The sequence below is a fragment of the Oncorhynchus gorbuscha genome, linkage group LG18 (genome assembly GCF_021184085.1).
Source record: "Oncorhynchus gorbuscha isolate QuinsamMale2020 ecotype Even-year linkage group LG18, OgorEven_v1.0, whole genome shotgun sequence".
Taxonomy (NCBI): Eukaryota; Metazoa; Chordata; class Actinopteri; order Salmoniformes; family Salmonidae; genus Oncorhynchus; species Oncorhynchus gorbuscha.
In genome coordinates this window covers 67,876,026-67,885,248 of record NC_060190.1, presented here as the reverse complement: position 1 = coordinate 67,885,248, position 9,223 = coordinate 67,876,026, and the positions used below count along the sequence as shown (strand labels likewise).

The 9,223-nt window shown below is 43.2% G+C and overlaps 1 pseudogene; it reads left to right on the top strand.

The window, feature by feature from the left end:
* Window positions 1-332: 332 nt before the first annotated feature.
* Window positions 333-8,855, top strand: LOC124003555 (annotated as a pseudogene).
* The last annotated feature ends 368 nt before the right edge of the window (window positions 8,856-9,223 follow it).

Here is a 9,223-nt window from a genome sequence, read left to right as displayed (position 1 = left end):
TCACTATCTTCCTCCTCCTGTGCACTGAAACCACCGAAGTCATCTCCATCTTCTTCGGTGTTGTATTGCTTCATCCGATGTTGGATCGTTTTCATTGTCGCTCTCGTCACTTTCATCCGGAGGCAAATACCCTGCTGAGCTCACGCTGCCCCTTCAACACGCAGTAGTCCAGCCTTTCGAAACCCGTTGATGAAAGTGGATTTTTTGACAATGCTCCACGCTGTCAGGACCCACTGGCAGACTTTTAGTGAAGGATTTCTCCCCACTTGTCATCCAAGCCTCCCACTGAACACGGAGCGCCACCTTAAATGCACGATTTACACTGATGTCGAGTGGTTGCAAATACTTTGGGCCATCTGCTTTTCTTCCCTCTGAAAGGTTTGTTGTCTTTTTGCACTCAGTCAGTTCCTCACGCTGCTGTTTACAAAGTCTTATAATCGACTCATTAAGACCAACCTCCCATGCAGCAGCTCTATTTCCTTTTCCAACAGCCAGATCGATCGCCTTCAACTTGAAAGCTGCATCATATGCATTTCTCCGTGTCTTTGCCATGATGAGGGTGACAAAATTACTACCGTAATCAGAATGATGGGAAGTTTGAGCGCGCTCGATTTACGTCACATTATGTGACGGTGCTCAGTTTTTTGGCGACATGAATCTTGTGAAAGCAGGAAAAATCCATAAATTAGCCGCGTCATTGTATAAACCGCGAGGTTCAAAGTGTGGGAATAAAGTAGCGGCTTATAGTCCGAAAATTACGGTATGTGAATTTGGTCAGGTCACCCAAAAAGTGACTTTAAGAATGATTTCTGAAGGATATGATGTATAGGCTTAAATGAGCGTTTAAAATTATAACTTGTTTAGTGCAAGACCATTGTAAAAAGGTGAAAGTCAGTATCTTGACTCTGCCCACCATCATCATGATCCTAGTCAGGTGGCTAATGTACATGATGGACCAGCTTGTAAACCTGTTGGTTAGATATCACCCATCCTCTCAGGTGATGAAATATCTCTCCTCTGTATGACTGGGATAAGGGCACAGCTGTATAAACGACTCTCTCTTTCTTCACACTACTTCTAGTCCATCATTAATAATAATTTGGTGGGTGCTTATATTTGTCCTATTTCACAGATGTACAAATGTGTATTCGAAATGTGTTTTTTGTGTAATCTAACTCTCCCTGAGACACCCACTGAGAGTGGAGTCACGGCCAGGATCTGCCATTATCAATAGCAACCATCGACAGAGTTTTCACCTTGGCGGCTCAGGGATTTGAACTAGCGACCTTTCAGTTACTGGCCCAATGGTGTATCAGCTAATCCACCTCTGTAATAGTTAGGGACACTTTAAGGATTATGCTCCAATTTGTGCAATACATTTTCACAATACGATCTGGCTAAATCCCATTGTTCTAAATACCGCTAATTGAATCTGAAAAGGCTATAAAAGTGGCTTGACCCTGTTGGATCCTCGCACCGAAGTGGCAGAGATTCATCGTTTCTCAGCTTTAACGGTACAACAGGGGTGAAACCTTTTGGCAGCCCCTCTCCTGAATCACAAAGCCCTAAGGGATAATGGCTTTGTAATGTAATGCATGACTTCATTCCATTTCAGTGTCCTGAAAAGTGTAAACATTGCAGTGATCTGAGGTGAATGGAGAGAGCTGGAAACTGTCCTCTGTGGCCAAATATTCTTAAAGGGGCTATACTGTATCTAATAAATGTGAATGGATAGTATGATATTAACTATGGTAGTAGTATACAAGTATGAGAAAAAAACACTCCACCTCTGCTCAGACTACTGCAGTGTCTACTCCCACATACTGCAAGCACAGTCACATGCCCACTGAGCCCCAATCTGCTGAGATGGTCAGAATATGAAGTCATGCTGACAAAGTCATTATCGTTAAGCAGCATAGGGCAGTAATGAAAACACTTAATCCCAGTCCTACAGCACTATCTGTTCCACTTTATGTTTTTACATAGATCATAACATTACTATCTCACCATGACAAATGCCACCATGCCACGCTGATAGGCTCTCATTAGTGATTTATCTGAGATGCACCTTGGTTGGGTGATTTGCCCGTCTAGCTCGTGAACCAAGGAGACGTGTATATATTTTCTCATGGATTTATAATATCCCCATACCTTCTTTACCACCATCCCACCCTCCCCAGGACCATCAATGCTGGGAAGAGCATGCTAAATGAGGACCAAGCGTCCTGTGAGCTGCTCTACGTGAAGAAGCTGAGCGACAAAAAACAGAGCAACTCCACACTGCTGGACGACGATGGGGTGAGACTACCTGAAATCATAGAATGTTGAGCATTAGTTCTAGTAAATATGATGATATTAGTAGACGGCCCATAAACTAGGCCTACAGCACTACAATAGGAGAGTAGGCAAAGCATGCACGCATCCTGGTCAAATGTCTGCATTCTATGTACTACTGCCTCTATAGTGAAGGTTGGACCCTTGGTGACATACTACAGCAAGGTTCACCCAGGTCTCTCTCTAAAACAAGCATGTCTGTTTAAATGTCTCCAGTCCAAACTTTGAAGAACCAGACGTCATTGGGTGGCTGGGGATTCGTTTTTTTTTTCCTGGCAAAGCAAAGACAATCTCCTTAAGACTGACCGATGTATGCTGCTGTATTTAGAAACAGCTTTGTGTGGGTCCATAGAGCAGCTAACCGCCCCTAGCACACAAAGCCAAAAACCCACTCACTAAGAGATGGATCTATAATCTCTCAAATGTATTTACACAGCAGAGTCTATAGCAGTCGATACAGTGCTGTTCAAAGGGTTGTGTCATGTCGGGTCAATCGCTCCCGTCCTTCTGCTGGCCTCCCAACCCCCTCCTCTATTCTCATTGTTCACCCTCTGTCCCTCCCATTCATTAATTACATCATTGCTTCGTGTGCCCCTCCTCCTCTAGTCCAGTACGAGGTTAACAGAGTTCCATGCTGCTGTCCATTCTGTGCACTGGGCTCTTAGATATGTCCTAACCGTCTGAACATACACTACTACACTATACTAAACACTATTACTTCTTGGCATAGGCGCAAAAGAAGATGGTGAGAAGTAAGATTCAATGGTTTGGTGGAAATCTAGTTAGTGGGATTTACCAGCATAAAGAAATCCTGTGGAAGGGAATATAATCAAGTGGGATATTCACTGTCTTAATATTCGCTGTCTTTAGGAGGTTTTTCTGTGGCACAGTAACTGCTGTCATTGTGAACATATTTACTATGATGTGGTGTCATGAAGTTAGAATTATTCCCATCCATTTTCTGACAGAAATGTCCACACTGGAAATCCTTTAGGCATTCACTGAGCATGTAATTCTCATTGAGTTAAAATCTTGCAAGAGACTTGTTAGAGAGATCCATGTGGCCAATTAAATTTTTTCAGGCTATTTATCTCCTTTCTTACTGTCAGACTAATTGTATTGATATACAGTGCCTTGCGAAAGTATTCGGCCCCCTTGAACTTTGCGACCCTTTGCCACATTTCAGGCTTCAAACATAAAGATATAAAACTGTATTTTTTTGTAAAGAATCAACAACAAGTGGGACACAATCATGAAGTGGAACGACATTTATTGGATATTTCAAACTTTTTTAACAAATCAAAAACTGAAAAATTGGGCGTGCAAAATGATTCAGCCAGTTTACTTTCAGTGCAGCAAACTCTCTCCAGAAGTTCAGTGAGGATCTCTGAATGATCCAATGTTGACCTAAATGACTAATGATGATAAATACAATCCACCTGTGTGTAATCAAGTCTCCGTATAAATGCACCTGCACTGCGATAGTCTCAGAGGTCCGTTAAAAGCGCTAGAACATCATGAAGAACAAGGAACACACCAGGCAGGTCCAAGATACCGTTGTGAAGAAGTTTAAAGCCGGATTTGGATACAAAAACATTTCCCAAGCTTTAAACATCCCAAGGAGCACTGTGTAAGCGATAATATTGAAATGGAAGGAGTATCAGACCACTGCAAATCTACCAAGACCTGGCCGTCCCTCTAAATTTTCAGCTCATACAAGGAGAAGACTGATCAGAGATGCAGCCAAGAGGCCCATGATCACTCTGGATGAACTGCAGAGATCTACAGCTGAGGTGGGAGACTCTGTCCATAGGACAACAATCAGTCGTATATTGCACAAATCTGGCCTTTATGGAAGAGTGGCAAGAAGAAAGCCATTTCTTAAAGATATCCATAAAACGTGTTGTTTAAAGTTTGCCACAAATCACCTGGGAGACACACCAAACATGTGGAAGAAGGTGCTCTGGTCAGATGAAACCAAAATTGAACTTTTTGGCAACAATGCAAAACGTGTTATGCAGGTGAATGAGGACCCAAAAGCGACTTGGCGAAAACAGAGTCTTTAATCCAGTAAAGTAACTTTACAATCAAAAGGCATAATTCTACTCGTAATGACGAGAACAGACTGGAGACTTGATCAAGAACTGCAGGTTGCCTCGGGAAGGCACTTGAACGTAGCAGACTCAGACACCTGCTCACCACGCAGCATCTGAGGGAAACACAACACGACAGGGCGATACATAGACACAGCACGGTGAACAATAGACAAGGATCCGACAGGGCAGGAACGGAAACAAGGAGAGAAATAGGGACTCTAATCAGGGAAAAGGATCGGGAACAGGTGTGGGAAGACTAAATGATTGATTAGGGGAATAGGAACAGCTGGGAGCAGGAACGGAACGATAGAGAGAAGAGAGAGAGGAAGGGAGAGAGAAAAAGGGGAACGAACCTAAAAAGACCAGCAGGGGGAAAATGAACAGAGGGAAAAGCAAAATGACAAGACAATCTAAGACAAAACATGACAAAACGTTATGTTTGGCGTAAAAGCAACACAGCTCATCACCCTGAACACACCATCCCCACTGTCAAACATGGTGGTGGCAGCATCATGGTTTGGGCCTGCTTTTCTTCAGCAGGGACAGGGAAGATGGTTAAAATTGATGGGAAGATGGATGGAGCCAAATACAGGACCAAATACAGGACCATTCTGTAAGAACCTGATGGAGTCTGCAAAAGACCTGAGACTGGGATGGAGATTTGTCTTCCAACAAGACAATGATCCAAAACATAAAGCAAATCTACAATGGAATGGTTCAAAAATCAACATATCCATCCAGGTGTTAGAATGGCCAAGTCAAAGTCCAGACCTGAATCCAATCGAGAATCTGTGGAAAGAACTGAAAACAGCTGTTTACAAATGCTCTCCATCCAACCTCACTGAGCTCGAGCTGTTTTGCAAGGAGGACTGGGAAAAAAATTCAGTCTCTCGATGTGCAAAACTGATTGAGACATACCCCAAGCGACTTACAGCTGTAATCGCAGCAAAAGGTGGCGCTACAAAGTATTAACTTAAGGGGGCTGAATAATTTTGCACGCCCAATTTTTTTAGTTTTTGATTTGTTAAAAAAGTTTGAAATATCCAATAAATGTCGTTCCACTTCATGATTGTGTCCCACTTGTTGTTGATTCTTCACAAAAAAATACAGTTTTATATCTTTATGTTTGAAGCCTGAAATGTGGAAAAAGATAGCAAAGTTCAAGGGGGCTGAATACTTTCGCAAGGCACTGTATCTAAATGCATGTTTGATATGATTTGATCTTTATTTGACTTAAACTCTTTCCAGGATGGGACAGGAATCCCTCTGCAGTATTGGGGCATGTTCGATGGCCACGCCGGCTCAGGGTGTGCCATCATGGTGTCCAAACTCCTCCATCGCCTTATCAGAGACAGACTGGAGGACATTGCCCACCTGCTGGAGAACCCCTCTGCGGCGCATCCTATCTGCCTGACCAAGAATGGCAGCCCCTACCAGGGGGCGGTGAAGAAGGGGGCGAATGCCACCCAGGACCCAGAGAAACCTGACGTCATCTCTGATCCCTCCATCAGCTTCCACATGGAGAAGGCTGTCAGTCTGGAGAGTCTGATCATGGGTGTCATAGAAAACGCCTTCAAACAGATGGTAAGACACAGGTGTACGCTCACAGCATATCACCCTACTTTGTGAAATAGCGCTCTACTAGTCTCGCGAGACCATTCTTCCAAATCTCCTCTCAGCGAAGCCTGGGCATCTGAAGCTAGCGTTTTACCACATTAGAGACGGGATACATTAGCTATTGAGCAAAATGGGTTTCACAGAATGCACTGATTATTTATATTTTGGTAGTCGTTATCTCTCAAGTTAAGTATAACCTCTTTAATGCAATAAGTGCTACTGACTTCATTCCGCAAGCCATTGAATGAATGACCTTTTGTTTTCTGTTCCTGTTCTGTTGATTACAGGATGAACTGATAGAGAAAGAGAAGATGGCCTATACCATCTCTGGTGGTTGTTGTGCCTTGGCTGCCATTCATTTGATGGGGAAGCTCTACGTTGCCAATGCAGGAGACAGCTGGTATGTCAACAGATCAAACTGATAGCAGCAGGACTGATTAATGCCCTAATGACTGATGTATTACAGGCCTGCTTGTTGTACACATTCAACTCAATGTATTTGATTTCAGTCACTCAATGCAGAGTTGAATGACTGAAACAGAGTTTAAAGGAAGTGATAACATGATGCCCATAGCCATTGATTCGAAGAGGTTTCCTTTGGTCATGCTCATCATAATGTCACACAGCAGTTCTTTCGACCTCTGTTGGCCACTCTTTGTACTGCAACACCATTCATCATGAAGCGTAAGCTCTTGGTAGAACTTGCCCATAGGCACAGATCTAGGATCAGTATACTGTTTGTCAATCTTAATCTAAACCGACTTTATATCAGTGTCTAGGGGCAATAATCATCCAGTAACATCCCTGGACTTCATGCTGTGTCATCCCTCTTAACACCACATTATCTGTCTTGAGGGTCCTCCTAATATGGGGTCACATTATGGTGTCTGTCTTTGTCATCATACAGTATGTCATTGTCCCTTCCACAGAAATAGAATCATTATTCATTCTACTTTGGTTCTTCCTCTGTCTCTACAGAGCCATCATCATCCGTAACGGTGAGGTCATCCCCATGTCCAACGAGTTCACGCCAGAGTCTGAGAGGCAGCGCCTGCAGTATCTGGTGAGGACGGGGTTAGTACATGTATTTATTTATTACTTATTTAAAAGGGAGATTCACTCATGAATTCAAGATTGTCAGATGTTTTCAGACTTTAGAAGTCTGAAAACATCTGAGAAACTTTGATTTTAAAGTGTAATGTCCCTTTAACCATGTGAGTCCCATCACCACGGGATATGAATCTCTTTTCCAACGGTGCCCTGGACAAAAAGTAAGATGCAGGGGAAAGGGAGGGTGATGTTATTTAATGTCTGATTCAAACTGCATCTTTATTCATTTATTGTCGGCTTGGTGGGTGGCTGGCTGTGTGGGAGAGAGGTGGAACCCTCAGGGAGAGAGATGAATGGCACTGTGTGTTGATTGTGCATCACAGCTATACATAGTTCCACCCTCACTTTTCTTACTGCCATGACACTTCCTTGACGATGTGTTTATCAGGGTTGGGGTCTATTCCATTTAAAATCCAGACAATTCAGGAAGTAAACTGAAATTCCAACTCCAATTCTCTTCATTGTTATCCAATGTGGAAAATGTGGAATTGGAATTTGGTTGACTTTCTGAATTGACTGGAATTTACCACAACTCGGATGATTATTGCTCTATTCACATCTTAAAAATATATTAAATCAATGAGCCATTTTGTCACAAGACAAGTCAATTTGACATGACAGTTTGTCATGTAAAGTTTTGTCACTGTTTTCTCTGCTCTGTGTGTCCCTGCAGGGCTTCCTGAGACCAGAGCTGCTTGGGAATGAGTTCACGCCCATGGAGTTCCCTCGCAGGATCCAGTACAGGGAGCTGGGCAGGAAGATGCTCTTCAGGGACCACACAATGAACAGCTGTTGTCGAACATGTGTGTTACTTTTCAGGCCATTGTATTTTTTATGATTAGAGCCAGGAGTTTTTACAGACCATATAACCTGACCAGGAAAATAATCTACTTGTTGAAAGAATAGAATCGCTAATCCCAAACCTGTAATCCTATTTGTTACAGGGCTTACAAAACCATCGTAGAAGACGACCTCAAGTTCCCACTCATATATGGAGAGGGCAAAAAGGTGAAACTGGGTACTGGGTACTGGTGGACATCGGATGTATGGTGCTGTAAGGTCTACCATGGGTAGGTTTACATTAGATATATGGTGCTGTAAGGTCTACCATGGGTAGGAGACAGTAGGTATATGGTGCTGTAAGGTCTACCATGGGTAGGAGACAGTAGGTATATGGTGCTGTAAGGTCTACCTTACTGTAGGTAGAGCCACATTATTTTTCCTAACCAAGTCATGGGACATTGGATTGGCTGTACATTAAAGTATAGCTGGGTCTTCAAACCACATGTAGAGTTGCTGTTATCCTCCCGCCCTCGTCATGTTTTCCTGACAGGAATAATGCTTAGCTGCTTAGCTTAATTGTCCCCCTGCGATGAAATCGGGAAGGGAATTGTAAATATGTCTCTGTTCGTTCATATGTTCGTCACACACGATGTGTCAGACAGCAATGGTCCAATTTTGACTAACCTTGGGTGAATGATGCGTCTTGCCATAAAGTTCTGGCATTTACAAAATTACACAGATTGGCCCAAGGCGGGAGCTATAGTAATTAACTGAAGTACTGAAATGTGTTAGTCACACGTGACATCTAATTTGGCCCAAGGGGGGCGGCATCATTCGTAGGGGACGGCATGTTTACTGTTGCCTTGTTTATGCTGCAGGACAGTTCACCTGCAGGACAGACATAGCAAGATATCATTTTTAGTTGTTCATTCCACTGTATGTGTGGGAGGATTTCATGGTTGTTACTGAACTCTCCCAGTCTTTAGCTGTGTGGTTAAAGATAAATGCTCCTGAGTCACTAATCCTTCATAAGTGGATTTTTCTCAAATGTAAGCATATCCACAGGCACTAACCCACATTATTCACAGTGTGTGTGTGTGTGTGTGTGTGTGTGTGTGTGTGTGTAGGCCCGTGTCATGGCCACCATTGGGGTAACACGTGGCCTAGGGGATCATGACCTGAGGGTGTACAACTCCAACATCTACATCTAGCCCTTTTCTCTCCTGCTGCCCAGAAGTGAATGAGAGATGGCATGCTGTTTGTGTCTAGGACCATTTTATCGC